This window comes from Cebus imitator, unplaced genomic scaffold, assembly GCF_001604975.1.
Source record: "Cebus imitator isolate Cc_AM_T3 unplaced genomic scaffold, Cebus_imitator-1.0 Scaffold173, whole genome shotgun sequence".
In the NCBI taxonomy this organism is placed as follows: Eukaryota; Metazoa; Chordata; class Mammalia; order Primates; family Cebidae; genus Cebus; species Cebus imitator.
The window spans coordinates 3,250,884-3,267,116 of record NW_016107488.1 but is presented as its reverse complement, the minus strand read 5'-3'; the positions used below and the strand labels follow the sequence as shown (position 1 = coordinate 3,267,116).

The 16,233-nt window shown below is 36.0% G+C and overlaps 1 protein-coding gene across 1 annotated transcript in view; it reads left to right on the top strand.

The window, feature by feature from the left end:
- Positions 1–16,233, top strand: part of GRXCR1 (glutaredoxin and cysteine rich domain containing 1) — a 374,604-nt gene that overhangs the window by 180,743 nt on the left and 177,628 nt on the right. The window lies entirely within an intron of this gene.

Genomic DNA, 16,233 nt, shown 5'->3' with positions numbered 1-16,233 from the left:
TATATATGAAAAGAATATATATATATGAAAAGAATATATATATATATATATATATATATATATATATATTACTGTGTTTTCATGACTGTGTAGTTTTCCATGGTGTATTTGTACAACATTTTCTTTATCCAGTACACCATGGATGGGCTCCTATTTTGACTCCACATCTTTCCTATTGTGAATAGTGCTACGATGAACATACCAGTGCAGGTGTCTTTGCAGTAGAACAATTTATTTCCTTTGGATATGAACCCACTAATGTGAATGCTGGGTCAAATGATAGCTCTGTTTTAAGTTCTCTGAGAAATCTGCAAGCTGGCTGAACTGATTTACATTCCCATCAACAGTGTATAAGCATCTTCTTTTCTCCACAGCCTGATCAGCATCTGCTATTTTTTGACTTCTAATAATGGCCATTATGACTGGTGTGAGATGATAACTCACCGTAATTTTGATTTGTATTTCTCTGATGATTAGTGATGCTGTGCATCACTAATAGCCACCATTACAATAGCCACCAAAAAATAAATAAACAAAATACTTAGGGTTACATCTAACGAAGGAGGTGAAAGATCTCTGCAAAGAGAACTACAAACACTGCAAAAGAAATCAGAGATGACACAAATAAATGCAAAAACATTCTATGATCATGGACTAGAAGAATCAATAGCATTAAAATGGATTAGTGATGCTGTGCCTCACTAATGATGCATAGATGATAATGATAAATGGAGTCTGTTTACTCTTTTGATAGTTTCTTTTGATGTGCATAAGCTCTTTAGTTTATTTAGGTCTCAGGTGTCAAATTTTGTTACTTTCTAACAAGCAATTTTATTGCTTGTGGGGAGTCGGCCAAAAATTCTTTGCCAAGATCAATGTTGAGAAGGGTATTTCCTAGGTTTTCTCTAGAAATTTTATAGTTTGAGGTCCCACATTTAAGTCTTTAATAATCCATCCTGAGTTAATTTTTATAGATGGTGAAATGTAGGGGTCCAGTTTCATTCTTCTGCATATGGCTAGGCAGTTATCCCACCATCATTAATTGAATAGAAAGTCCTTTATCCATTGTTTATTTTTGTCAACTTTGTTGACAATCAGATGGTTGTAGGTGTGTGGCTTTATTTCTGGGTTCTCAGTTCCATTCCATTGGTCTATGTGTCTGTTTTTTGTATTAGTGTCATGCTGTTTTGATCACAGTAGGCTCATAGTTTTATAGTTTGAAGTCAAGTAGTGTGATGCCTCCAGCTTTGTTCTTTTTGCATAGGAATTATTTGCCTATTCAAGCTTTTTTTTTTGGATTGATGTGAATTTTAAAATAGTTTTTTTTTCTAATTCTGTGAAAAATTATGTTGGTAGTTAGGAAGGAATAGCACTGAATCTGTAAATTACTTTAGGCAGTATGGCCATTTTAATGCTATTGATTCTCCTAGTCCATGAGCATGGAATGTTTTTCTGTTTATTTGTGTCATCTCTGATTTCTTTTGCCGTGTTTCATAGTTCTCTTTATAGAGATCTTTCACCTCCTTTGTTAGATGTAATCGTAGGTATTTTATTTTTTGGTGGCCATTGTAAATGGGATTATGCTCTTGATTTGACTCTTAGCTTGAACATTATTAGTATATAGAAATACTAATTTTCATACATTGATTTTGTATTCTGAAATTTTACTGAAGTTGTTTGTCAGTTCCAAGAGACTTTTGGTGGAATCTTTAGGGTTTCCTAAGTGTAGAATCATATTGCCTGTGAAGAGAGATCGTTTGACTCCTTTTCCTATCTGGATGTCTTTTATTTCTTTCTTTTTCCTGATTCCTCTGGCTAGGACTTCCAGCAATATGTTGATTAGGAGTGGTGAAAGTGGGCATCCTTGTTTTGTTGCAGTTCTCAAGGGGAATGCTTCTAATTTTTGCCTGTTCAGTATGATGTTGGCTATGGGTTTGTCACAGATGGCTGTTATTATTTTGAGGTATGTTCCTTCAGTGCCTCATCTGTTGAAAGTTTCTATCATAAAAGGATTTTTGATTTTATTGAAAACTTTTTTGGTGTATCTTGAGATGATCATATGGTTTTGCCTTTAATTCTGCTTATGTGTGGAACCACATTTATTGATTTGCATGTGTTGAACCAGCGTTGTGTTCCAGGAATAAAGCTTACTTGATCATGGTTTATTCACTTTTTGATGTGCTGTTGAATTGGATTTGATAGTATTTTTTTGAGGATTCTTGCATTTATATTCTTTGGGGATATTGGCCTGAAGTTTTCGTTTTTCTCTGTGTCTCTGCCAGATTTTGGTATCCAGGCTGATGCTAGTTTTGTAGAATGAGTTAGTGGGGAGCCCCTCATCCTTGATTTTTGGGAATAGTTTCAGTAGGATTGGTACCAGATTTTCTTTGTACAGCTGGTAGAATTCGGCTGTGAATTTATCTGGTCTAGTGCTTTATTTTTTGGTTGGTAGGTTTTTAAAATTACTGATTGAATTTCCGTACTTGTTGTTGGTCTGTTCAGGTTTTTACTTTCTTCCTGGTTCAATCTTGGGAGGTTGTGTATTTCTAGAAATTTATCAATTTCCCTTAGATTTTCTAATTTGTATGTAAAGAGGTGCTCGGAATGTCTCTGAAGGTCTTTTGTATTCTTATAGAATGTTGTAATGTCATCTTTGTCATTTCTGATTGTACTTATTTGGGTCTTCTCTTTTTCTTTCTTAATCTAGCTAGCTGTCTATCGATCTTATTTGTTCTTTAGCAAAACTAACAGTTTCATTGATCTTTTATATGGATTTTTGTTTCTCAATTTCATTAAGTTATTCTCTAATTTTAGTTATTTATTTTCTTCTGCTAGCTTAGAGTTTGGTTTGTTCTTTCTTATTCTAGTTCTTCTAGGTAAAGTTAGATTGTTAATTTGAGATCTTTCAAATTAACTGTGTTTTCAAAAAAGGTCTTTCAAAAAACTGTTTTACTGTTTTTTCTTTTTCTGAGACAGGGTTTCACTCCTGTTGCCCAGACTTGAGTGCAGTGGTATGACCTTGGTGAACTGCAACCTCTGCCTTCCAGGCTCAACTGATTCTCCTGCCTTAGCCTCCCAAGTAGCTGGGACTACAGGCATGTGCTAATTCTTCTGTATTTTTTTTTTCTGTAGAGACAGGGTTTCACCATGTTGTTCAGGCTGGTTTCAAATTTCTGTGCTCAAGCAATCTGCCCTCCTCAGTCTCCCAAAGCACTGAGATTAAAGATGTGAGCCACTGCACCTGGCCCAAGATCTTTTGAATTTCTTGATGAAGTTTGAAAGAACTATAAACTTTCCTCTTAACACTGCCCTAGCTGCATCCCAAATTGACCATATGATTGAGGATATGGTCAATCTTATAATATGTTCTATATGTGCAGATGACAAACATGAATATTATGTGGTTTTGGGATGGAATATTCTACAGATGTCTATTGTTAGGTCTAAATGATCAAATGTCAAGTATAAGCCCAGAGTTTCTTTGTTAGTTTTCTGCCTCAATGATCTCTAATACTGTCAGTGGGGTGTTGAAGTCTCTCATTATTATGGTGTGGCTGCCTGAATCTTTTCATAGATAAAGAAGCTTTATGAATCTGGGAACTCCAACATTGGGTACGTATATATTTAGGTTAGTTAAGTCTTCTTGTTGAATTGAACCTTTTATCATTATGAAATGCCCTTCTTTGTCTTTCTTAATTGTTTTTGATGAAATTCTGTTTTTTTGTTCTGGCATGAGAATGGCAATTCCTGCTTTTTTGTTTGTTTGTTTGCATGGTGGATCTTTCTCCATCTCTTTACTTTGAGCCTGTGATGTATGTCATTACATGTCAGGTGGCTCTCTTGAAGACAGAAGATAGTTGGATCTTGTGTTTTTATTCAGCTTGCCACTCTGTGCCTTTTAAGTGATATGTTTAGACTGTTTACATTTGGATTAGTATTGATATGTAAGATTTTGATCCTGTCATTATGTTGTTTTGTAGACTTGATTGTGTAGTTGTTTTATAGTGTTTGTGGGCTATATGCTTAAGTGTGTTTTTGTGGTAACAGGTGTTATTCTTCTGTTTACATGTTTAGCAAGAAATGTTAATTCTTTATTGCAAAGAAACCTTTAGTTAATATAGAGTAAAATTGTAGCATTATTTATATAAAGTTGTATCTGTTAATATTCACATTTGCAGTAGAATAATATATATAGATTTTTATTTCAAAATGTGTGATTAATAGTATTCAATCAAATAATTTTTTTCTTTAAACAATATTAATTTAAAAATAATTCTAGGTATTTTCATAGTTAGGTATTTGAACTATGTAGACCTAATTATTGTAGTCAACATTCTGGTTTCTGAAAAATTAAAACTGAGTTAGAAAAAGTACTTGTGGAAGACAGTGTGGTGATTCTCAAGGATCTAGGAATAGAAATACCATTTGACCAAGCAATCCCATTACTGGTATATATCCAAAGGATTATAAGTCGTTCTTTTATAAAGACACATGTTCATTGCAACACTGTTTACAATAGCAAAGACTTGGAACCAACCCAAATGCCCATCAATGATAGACTGGATAAAGAAAATGTGGCACATATACACCATGGAATACTATGTAGTCATAAAAAAAGATGAATTCATGTCCTTTGCAGGGACATGGATGAAGCTGGAAACCATTATTCTCAGGAAACTGACACAAGAACAGAAAATCAAACACTGCATGTTTTCACGCATAAGTGGGTATTGAACAATGAGAACACATGGACATGGGAGGGGAACATCACACACTGGAGCCTGTTGGGGGGTTAGAGAGCTAGGGGAGGGATAGTAGGGGGTAGGGGGATTGGGGAGGGACAACATTAGGAGAAAAACCTAATGTAGATGATGGGGGGATAGATGCAGCAAACCACCATGGCGTGTGTGTACCTATGTAACAATTCTGCACTATCTGCACATATACCCCAGAACTTAACTATAGTGAAAAAAAAAAAAAAAAAAGAACTGCTTTAGCAGGCTTATTGCTGAATGTGTTACACGTAAGGCTAGACAGATATTAGAACTTAAGAGGCAAGTTAAATAACTTGATGATTTTTCAAACTGAAATTTAAAAAATAGATTTAAAAACTTTTATATAGTAGATGTGGGAGAAATATTTTTTTCTAAACATTAGAGCAGATACAGAAATATGTATTTATTTATTAATACTATTTGAAATATTTGTCAAAGTAGTTTCTATTTTCTCTAGTTCTTATCTTTCTATCTTTTTTCATAATTTTTAAATTTGGAGACATTAAATAATTATAGATTTACAAAATGATGTCTTAGAAGGAATAAATTTTCAAAGTTAGCAAACGAATTTGCCTATTCCCCAAAAGCAGACCTTGGTTTGGCTTTTTTAAATTTTAGAATCTTAGCTTATTTTGTTGACATCTAACTCACTGAAATTACATATAAGCAGGGGAAAAAATATCCTAGTGTACTAAGGGCTATTTTCCTTTTGACTTGGCTCTATCTACCTTAATGAATAAATGTATTCCAGTAATGCTTTTTATCCACTAGAAATCAGTGTTACAGGAGGCCACCTGGCTAGTTTGTCCATTGATCTAGCTCTAGATAAAAGTTACCTGTTTCATTTTTACTCCTTACCTAAATCTCTTCTTCTAAATTATGTTTTGCTTCATTCTGATTTTCGATCTCTGTTTACATTTTGCTGTTTCATTGCATGTATTTTGCTGTAAGTCATATTAAATCTTTTGTGGAGAGTGATAAAGTATAAAACAAATAAATATTGGCTGTTTTAATCCCTCTTGCATTTTTCTTTTGTTTTTATCGCTTCCATCTACCCCATAGTTACCAGAATTCTGATAAGATGGTGGCCTGAATATACATCCCTGTTGCCCTGATATCCACTTCCAACTCTAACCCAACCACCAACCACATCTTTAGTGGGGGACAGGTGCTCGGACTGAAGAGTTTGTGACCCTGCAAGACCCTGACCCTGTCAAGCTGGAAGCTTAGGATGATTCTCAGTTCTGGTCTAGAGCTTGGCCTGGGCTAAAGATTTGAGCTGTTTTGTTCCTCAAGGGATATTGTACATCTGGGACCTGTGGATCCCCAAGGGGAAAGGCTGTGCCAGCCCACACATGTGATTTTCTAAGGTATTCAATATATTTTTAATAAGTGAACAAAGAAGGGAAGAAATACAGGAGGGAGGAGAGGGAGGATTAATTTTTTAATTAAAAAAATCAAGTTCTAAGATGACTTGTTTAAAAAGACTAAAGCTTATCTTTCTGACCAGTACTACCAACTTATTTTCAATAACCTTCCCTGATACACACCCCCGCTGTTTCTGGGGCAGAGTGGCAGCCATATGATCCATAAAAGATTTCACCACACATGCCATTTTAGGAGGACTTGCTGATCTTCAAGCCTTCTCCCTCTGCCTACAAGATGTGTAATCAAGTTCTTCTTGATGTTTGCTGAAGGGATTGGAGAGTCTCCAGTTTTTACATCCCTGTTTGTCAACAGTAGTACTTCCTACCACTTTCAGGTTTTTATCACTGTCAGGTACTTTATTAACTCACTATGAGAACAGACTCATGGGTATGCAAAGGAAATCACAGCCTATGGGGACCCAGTAGAGCAGTCCCTTTGAGATGAAACAGAAACACACATACACACACATTCTCACATACATACACGCACATATAAATACACACGCACACACACATATATATATCCCACACACTCACATATATGTACACACATACCACACACACACACACACACACAAACACACACATAGAAAGAGAGAGTGTGTGTGAGACAGAGAGAGAGAATGCAAGAGAGAGAGAGTGCAAGAGAGTACCATCAATGGGAAAGCTTCTTGGGTAATAAAACTGTTACAGGAGGCTGACGACTGCTAGAATAATCACATCACAACAAAATATTTTTTTAAAGAAGGCTCAGAGAGAGTCTATTATAGATTTACAGAGACTCCTGAAACTTAAAAAGCATAATTTTTAAATTTAAAAATTGAGCAGATGAATTAAGGAGAGATAATTCACTACAGAGATTAAAGTTAGCAGCCTGGAGATTCAAGTGCAAGACATTTCAAAACATAGCAAAAATACAAAGAGAATAAAATGATGAGGAAAAAGACAAGAGATTTGGAGGACAGAAGAAAGAGTTCTAAAATCTGGACAATAGGGATTCCAAAAGGAGAAAAAAGGAGTGGAAATAAGGGAGGATAATAATTAAAAACAAACCAAAAAATAACACTAGATTGAACAAAAGACTTGTGTATTACAGATTGAAAGTGCCCAGGCAGGATTGATTTTCACAACTGAGGGTTGAAGGTGAGAAATAAAGAGACAGAATAGGCTGATGTATACAGGCTTTTCATTCTGTTGATAGTCTTAACCCTAACAAAATACATTGTGTTTTTGTCATGTGATGGAGATACTTTGATATTGCCTGATAACGCCACCCTTGGGTTGCACTTTAGCTTTTCATGTGACATGTCAGCCCTATTCCATTTGCTGCCACATCAACTATCATTATCTAGTGGATGAAAAAGTTGTTACATGTAAGTAAAACTGCCACAGAAGGAGAGTGGCTCCTGTTATGTGAATTCTTTTGAACTACTATACACTGTGGTGGGTTTGGATATATACACAAACTTAACCTGAGATGTAGGTTTGCGGTTGGGAAATGTGAGCATGAATTTCTTTGCAATTAGGAAGAATTTAGCAAGTCAGAAACAATCCGGAAAGGAAGGGCAAGATGGTATAAAGCTTGGATTTGTATCCAGTAAAAACTCCCACAAGGGATTGTTTCAAAGGCAATAATAGAAGTTAATATCTAATGCTTGGTTTGCAATTGCATTTCTGTGCCATAAACATTTTGACTGTGCTCCTCCCTCATTTTCAGTAAAATATACCATACTTATGATTACTACTGTATGTATTTTAAGCAGAAAGAGGATTAATATGAGAAGAGGTGCCTAGAAAATAATTGGATATTTAAAGACATAACTAGAGGGACTGAAAAAGGTCTTAGTTAGGCCTTTAGAAATGTCTTGGGGGAAATGCAAGCTGCCTCACTAGGGGAGCCACTACCTCTGAAACCTCCACTGCCGTTCCTTCTTGGAAACGAGAAGGAGGACCACTCCACATGTAGTGGTTACAGTATTCCTCTACCTTACCTTAATTTGCTTTTAGACTATAGCACCTGGAAGGTAATTGATGCAAAATCTGAGAGAGGCAATCCAGAGATTGAAGCACAGGGCTGATTTTCACAGGGCCAGTGAAGTAGGAAGAGAGCCATCTAGTGTGGGTCAGGAAGATAATTAATAAGCTGAAGACATTAGAGGGAAGTGGGATCTGGGGTCAGGATGATCTAGACCCCAGATCTGATCTAGGTGACAATTATCTTTTGGTGACTTCAATTGTGTTTAGGTGCTTTAGGGTGACTTAGGGACAGGATGGTGACTCGGCATGACTAAGCCACTTTGATCCCAACTAGTGGTAGACTCTGAAAATCTAAAATCACCTCCTATTCCCTTGGACCTAGCTATCTTCAATTAAGCTCTTTAGAAATTTAATCACCAATTGACTGAAGTGGCACTAAGAGAAAAGTGGACCCGCTTTGCTACCCTGCTTGTCAATACTTATGAAAAACTTAAATAGTTCCATTTAATTGAATATCACAAAGCTGTTATTGTTTAAAACTTGATGAAAACCATGTGTACTGCACACAGAGCTGCAGGCTACAAATGCTATTTCATATTTATATAATTTATTAGGAGACAATGACTGTCTATCTATGACTATCGTTAGAAAGTAGCAGGCAAACAACAAAATGTACTAGGAAAGGGAGGGTGGGCATAGACTATCCCTGTTTCAGTGTGATTATACAGTCTAGTTCGACAGGGAGGAGAGTCTGTAAGAATTAGCTAAACATTAGCCCCATTGAAGTAACTTAACCTTAGCACTTCTTTCTATTTTATTGTTTCACATTGTTGATGGCCTTAAAAGTAACATCTTATGAAAAAAGGCATGAAGAAAGCAAATGTAAATGTAGTAATGGTATGCTACAAACTTTCCTATGTAGAGTGTGTTTTATAGGTTGAACTGTGTCTCACCAAAATTCATATGTTAAGTCCTAACCCCCAGTAGCTAAGAATGTGAGCTTATTTGGAAACAGGGTCTTTGTCAATTTAATTACTTAACATGGGGTCATTAGGGTAGACCCTACTCCAATATGACTGGTGTCCTTATAAAAAAAGGAAATGTGGACACAGACATACACACAGAGAGAACCCTGCCTGAGATAAAGGCAGAGATTGTGGTAATATATCTACAAGACAGGGAACACAAAATATGAACAACAACCACCAGAAACTAGGGGAGAGGCATGGAACAGGTTCTCTTTCACAGCCTTGGGAAGGAATCACCCCTGTGATGCTTCCATCTCAGACTTCCAGGCTTCAGAACTGTGAGCCAATAGAGTTTTGTTGTTTATGCCACCATTTGTGACACTTTGTTATGGCAGCCTGAGCAAATTAATATCAAGTATAAGACTTTTTGAAAGCACATAAAGAATACTAAATTGATACATGAAAATTAAAAAGAATGAACATAATACCATCATGTATGCTCTGCATACACTCACGGACCAATCAATTGTACATCACCTTTCCAGAGGGTAAAAACTTTGGCCACAAATTTCAATATGACTGAACCAGCTGTAAGAAAGTCTATAATGTTATAAATCAATTTTAGGAGTAATTAAAAAATATATTTAGCTTCTTAGGAGTGATATGAAAAGTTTTGATTAGAAATGGAACATTTGGAGGCAATTCTCACCAAAGGAATCTGAAGCAATAAAGGAAGACGAATCAGAAGTGGAAGGTTATTGCCATTTTGAAAAGTATAAATGGGCATATTGCTTCACTTCTGATCTAAAATGTCCGCTGTGGTATCATAATAAAAATATAATGAACTTGAAAGTAATGTCTAGAATGAAATTTACCTGGACTCTTGACATTTAGATTTTCACGTGCAATTAGGCTTGTTTTCTCTAAGTAGATATCAAAAGTAGGCCAGTAAATGGATGAACTGGTGCATTTGGTCCAGTGGCCTCTGCCCTAGAGAACATATATAAAGGTCACACCACAAATTCTTCCTACGGGGGAAAACATATGCTCTGTCTTTTCTCTTTCCATCCATAACCAAGTCTTATACACAAAATAGCACCAGCAATATTTTTTAGTAAATGTGGAGTGTTTCATCTTTAGTATAAGGAAAATCATTCTTACTAATTTATAAACTTCTAATAATTGTACTTAAAAGCTGATAAAAACATATTTCCCTTAACGTATGTATATAATTATATATACATTAAAAATATATATTCACATATATAAATTAAAAACTTTTTCTAGTATGCATACATTATAAGAAAGGAGAAATTTCAGAAGAAAGTATTTTAACTTTTCTTACCACACAGGAAAATCATGATTATACATTTTCTTCTTTGGAAAATTTACATGCTGCTAAAAATTACCATTTCAGTACTGTCAATAAAGGCTTATGTCTAACTAGGAAATTGGTACATACAGGACAATATTAGGACTATTTGTTATAATTCTAAGAAAGAAACCAACAACTCTTGGGTCATTTGCCCTAGAACTCAAAAAATCTTTTGAAATGCAATTTAACTATTTGTATAAAAATAGCTAGTCGTAGCTATCATCTGTGGAATGTTTACCATGTGCCAATAACTGTTTTATTACCTTTTCACTTACCTTACATACAAGATTTTTGCAAGGACCAAATGGGACATGTATGTGAAAAGCTTTGGAAACTTGAAAGTTGCAAAGTTGCGTGGAGTCCAATTCCAGGTCTAGAGTCCTCTGCTCACCAAAACACATACAGGCTGTATTCAGAAGTTTGAATGTCTTAATCGACTCATAAGTATTATTAGAAAACTCAATCATTTTTAATACAGTAGAAATTAATAGTGGTAAACAATGAGAGTTGGTCTTCTACTTGGGAATAAGACTTGAGGATAGTATTTTGCTGACATTGAGGCAGGTGGAGTCCTCAGGTAAATAATACTCTACGACTCAGCTACCATGTAGGCATATTCATTTAGATGAAAGGTAGGAAATCACAAGGTATAATGTGTGCAGAATATAATAATTTTGAGTAGCTATTTGTTAAAAATATTCTGTTAGGTTACATGTGTGTTTGCTAAAACAAAAATGAGGTACTCAGCATAATTATTTTGAGATTCATCCAAGTTGATGTCTGTATCAGTAGCTCATTTCTTTTTTTGCCGAATAGTATTCCACTGTAAGGATAGACCACAATTATTATATTCATACACCTGTGGATGGACATTTAGATTGTTTCTAGTTTTGGGCTAACAAATAAAGCTGCTGTAAACATTCATGTGCAAGTATTTATATACACATAGACCTTTATTTCTTTTGAATAAATACTCAGTATCCGAATTACTGGGTTACATCACAGGTGTATATTTAATTTAAGAAACTGTCCTACCGTTTTTCAAAGTAGTTCTGACAACTTATGTTTCCATCAGCAGACTTCCAGTTGCTCAATACCCCTGCAAATACTTGGTATGGTTTTTAATTTTAGATATCCTAAGATGTGATTAGTCGTATCACATTATGATTTTAATTTGAGTTTCCCTAATGATGGATGATGTTGAATGTTGTTCATGTGCTTATCTACTATCAGTAAATTGTCTTTGGCAAAGTGTCTGTTCAAATCATCCACCCATTTTTGAAAACTGGTTCCTTTCTTCTTCCTAAGATAGCTCTTTATGCATTCTGGATAAAAGTTCTTAATCCAATATGAGATTTGCAGATATTTCCTCTCAATCTGTGGTTTGGTCTTTTCATTCTTTTAGCAATATCTTTTGGTGAGCAGAAGTTCTTCACTTTGTTGAAGTCTAATTTATTAAATTATTTTTTTATGAATGGTACTTTTGATAACCCAATGCACAGAAATTTTATCCTAAGTTCTATTTTGGAAGTGTTACAATTTCAAATTTGACATTTATATATATGATCCATTCCTGTGTTAGATTTTGTATGTGGTATGAGGTATAGATTGAAGATCTTTTTTGGTGTATAAATATTCAGTTGTTCTAATAACGTCGTTAAAAAGATTATCCATTCTCTACTGAATTGTGTATGAAGCTTTGTGGAAAATCAATTGACTATGTATGGATTGGTCTATTTCTACGCTCTCTTTTCTATTCCATTATTAATTTATCTACCTTGAAGTTAATAGTTTTGTCTCAATTATGGTAGTTTTATTTAAAAATCTTGGAATAAGATAAAATACTTTGTTCCTTTTCAGTTATTTTTGTTACTCTAAGTCCTTTGTATTTCTAAGTGAATTTTTGAATTGCTTGTTGACTTCCTTAAAAAAAAATCCTGGGATTTTGATTGATTGTGTTGAATCTTTACATCAATTTTGGAAGAATGCCAGCTTAACTAAATTTAGTCTTCTGATCTACAGAAATATTGTATCTCTCCATTTAGTTAGGACCTCTTTAATTTATTGCTTCAATACTTGGTAGCTTTCAATATTAGGTTTTCTGCATACTTTTATTGATCTTTTATCCTGAAACTTTGCAAACTCACTTAGTTTTAGTAGCTACACAAATTTTCTGCATAGATTTATTATCAGAACATCTGCAAATGACAATATGTGTCTGTGGGTAGTGGGATTATAGGGGAAATTGGAGTGACCATTATGTTTTTGACTTTGATTGCTAGATTGTTTGTGGTGTCATTAATGAAAATTCAAAATATGGAATTAAGAGTATGTTTTGTAAGAAGAAATGTGATTAAATTAAATGCTGGATATGTTGAATTCTAGGTTCCCATGAGAATACAAATGGAAATGTTTAGCAGGCAGTCAGATCCATGTTCTGGGAGCTATCAGAAATGAAGATGCACATTTGGGAGTCATCATCAAGAATGGGAGTCTGCTGCATAGAAATATATAGAGTAAAAAGCAAAAGAATAGAGTCAAGGATAGAACTCTGGGAAGCATCATATTTAGTTTAGGATAGAGAGATTTGGATATTTTCATGGGCTGAGAAAAGAGAGGAAATTAGTTTAGAGGAAAGCTCTTCAATTTCCTCTTCTGTAGCACTTTCTTTTTTTTTTTCCAGAATCACTAATATCTGTTTCAACTAAGAGAAGGTATATTGATTCCCACTGGGGGTCATATTTCTGTTTCTGGCTTCTACCTGGCCTCAGGGTTAATGAAAATGAAGTTATTTCTCAACCTTTCTGTCAATTCAGAAATGAAATGGCATTTCTGAAATTGCAAATATGAAGGATATATTCCAGATAATTGTGAGTCTACCTGTACATTATAATGTTTTAAAAAGTTTTCTAGGCTAGGCATGGTGGCTCATGCCTGTAATCCCAGCACTTTGGGAGGCCACGCCAGGTGGATCACCTGAGGTCAGGAGTTTGAGACCAGCCTGGCCAACATGGCGAAACCCCCTCTCTACTAAAAATACAAAAATTACGCAGGGCAATGTGGCTCATGTCTGTAATCCCAGCACTTTGGGAGGCCACGCCAGGTGGATCACCTGAGGTCAGGAGTTTGAGACCAGCCTGGCCAACATGGTGAAACCCCCTCTCTACTAAAAATACAAAAATTACGCAGGCATGATGGCATATGCCTGTAATCTCAGCTACTCGGGAGGGTGAGGCAGGAGAATCTCTTGAACCCAGGAGGCAGAGGTTGCAGTGAGCCAAGATCGTGCCACTGGACTCCAGCGTGGGTGACAGAACAAGACTCCATCTGAAAACAAAACACAACAAAAACACAAATTTTAGCATTATTTATTTAAAGTTCTTATAAAATAAACACAATTACTTAGTGATATCCTTTTATTTCTTTACTATAGCAAATTGCCTTTTGTTCCTGTGTCTATCTTGTTAAAGGGAGAAATGGTTGAAAACATACCTTTAATTTTATTTCTACTTTAATGTCTTTGTCATAGGAAAGTTATAATCTCTTTCTGTGGGTGAAAGATGTGAGAACATATAGTGAAGATGATCTTGGCACAAAGTGTTTCTTGCTACTTAAAAGTTGGCTTTGCCTGTGATCTGCGGCATATGTAGGAAGACACTTGCTACTCTCAGAAATAATCATGCATTGTGGGGTGCTTAAGATGAGGGGCTTAGATTTACCTCGATGAAGGAAGTGATTCCAAAGTGGACTGCATGGGAGTCTTCCTGTAAGATATCAGGCTGTGCTGGATACTGCAGGGGGTTACATTTTATAAGCATGGACTGCCTGGGTCCTGCCAAGGTCAGATTACGTGAAGCTCGACTTTGGTGCCTATTCTATGGAGAAGGATATAGAAAATTATTGAAGCACACTTTGGCTTAGTTCAAAGTCCAGTTGTTTTGTGGGTAGCATGTCTGCTCCTCCCATGTTAATATTGTGATATTCTTCCAGTTCTCATGTTTCCCTTTATCATCAACGCATTTGTCTCCTCTGACATTGTTTTGTATGCTACACATGACCTGTGTCAACCTCAGCCCTCCCTAGTTCGGCTTTGGGCACTGAGATGCCACTCATTTCCTCAGCCAACATCGCATTGTAGAGAGTAACGTAGGAGATTCTAGTCCAGCAATCAGTAGAGGACAAGACAGTTTTGCTGGCAAAAGCCATAAAATTTTACATGCCCCCACTAGACACCGAACTTTACCCTACATTTTTGGCTCTTTCCATGCAATTGGGTTTCTACCTGTCTCAAGTCAATTATGCCAGTCCCTGCTAGTACTGGAGTTTAGTCCTGAATCCTTATGTACTCTGATGGGCCTTGGAAACTGCCTAGTTCAGGGCCACATTTTGCTATTTGCCAGCTCTCTACTTACTATTTATGGCTGAAAACAATCTCCCATTTTCTTGGGCACCTGATGAAGTCTGTTACCAAAGAATGATGATTCAGAATCCTGACCCAGTCCTCTCCCCTACATCACCCTATCCTTGCACGTAAAATGACTCCTGCCTGGATTCTGCTGCTGCTGGGCCCACCTGTTCCACTCTTCATTGGTTATAGATGTCGATGAATTTGTCACAGACTTCTAGAGACTGATTACTCCTCTTAGTCTATTTTCTCCAACGCTTATGCAGTCTATTCCTAGTTTTTTTTCTCTTTTATCCCTTCCTCTCTCCTCTCCTCAACAGGTCCTTAGTTTGAGCCAGCCTGAATACTGAATAACGACATTCTTCCTTGGTCTTGGGCTCTATCAGGCTTTACTTTCTTTCTTGTCTTTCCAAATAAAAGCACATAAAAGCTTTGCATTGTAATTGGAGAAGGGAGAAAGACAAATGCCTAGGTAAATCTGGAAAGCCAGATGCTGTGGAGCCCAGCAGGTGTGGAATGGAGGGAAAATTATAGAGAAACAGGTGACCAGCATTTATCAAGAGAAACTAATAAGAAAGAGGATCCACAACAATACTTATAGCCTCAGGTGACTGTATATTCAGCAGTGAACAGGGCAGAGCAATAAAGTGAGCTTAAAACTTAACCTAAGAGTGTAAATATGATCTCATAGGCACGATTGAGAGTTGGTACCATGAGCCAGGGGTAATGGAGCAGTGCCTCCACTAAAGCCAGTCTGAGTTGGGGTGACGTTGCTAGCTATTTATGCGACCACCCTGATTTTCTCCTTTGAAAATGGATGTGAGTAAATCTGACCTCTGAGTTCCTTTCTAATTCTGATATTTTATGAGCATTGTCCACAGCCCATTCTCATAACTCAACTGGGCCAGTACATTATCGATTCAGCCAAGTGCATTTTTTTAAAGGCTTTTTATAGGTACAAATGTTCCAGATATATGGAAAACAAATTATGGTTGTTGGGAAAGATGGCATATGAAACCAGCCACATAAATTGTAAAATAATAGTCATTGCTGTGAAGTATTTAATTTCTGGTTTCATAAATATCACAACATTTTGACATCCAGCTTATGAAAGGTCTACCACTCTCAAGTGAATTTGTGCTGCCATTCTCCTCTCTGGGGAGTTTTATTTTATTTATTTATTTATTTATTTATTTCCCATTTATTTTATTGTATTTTAGGTTTGGGGGTACATGTGAAGAACATGCAAAATTGTTGCATAGGAACACACATGGCAGTGTGATTTGCTGCCTTCCTCCCCATCACC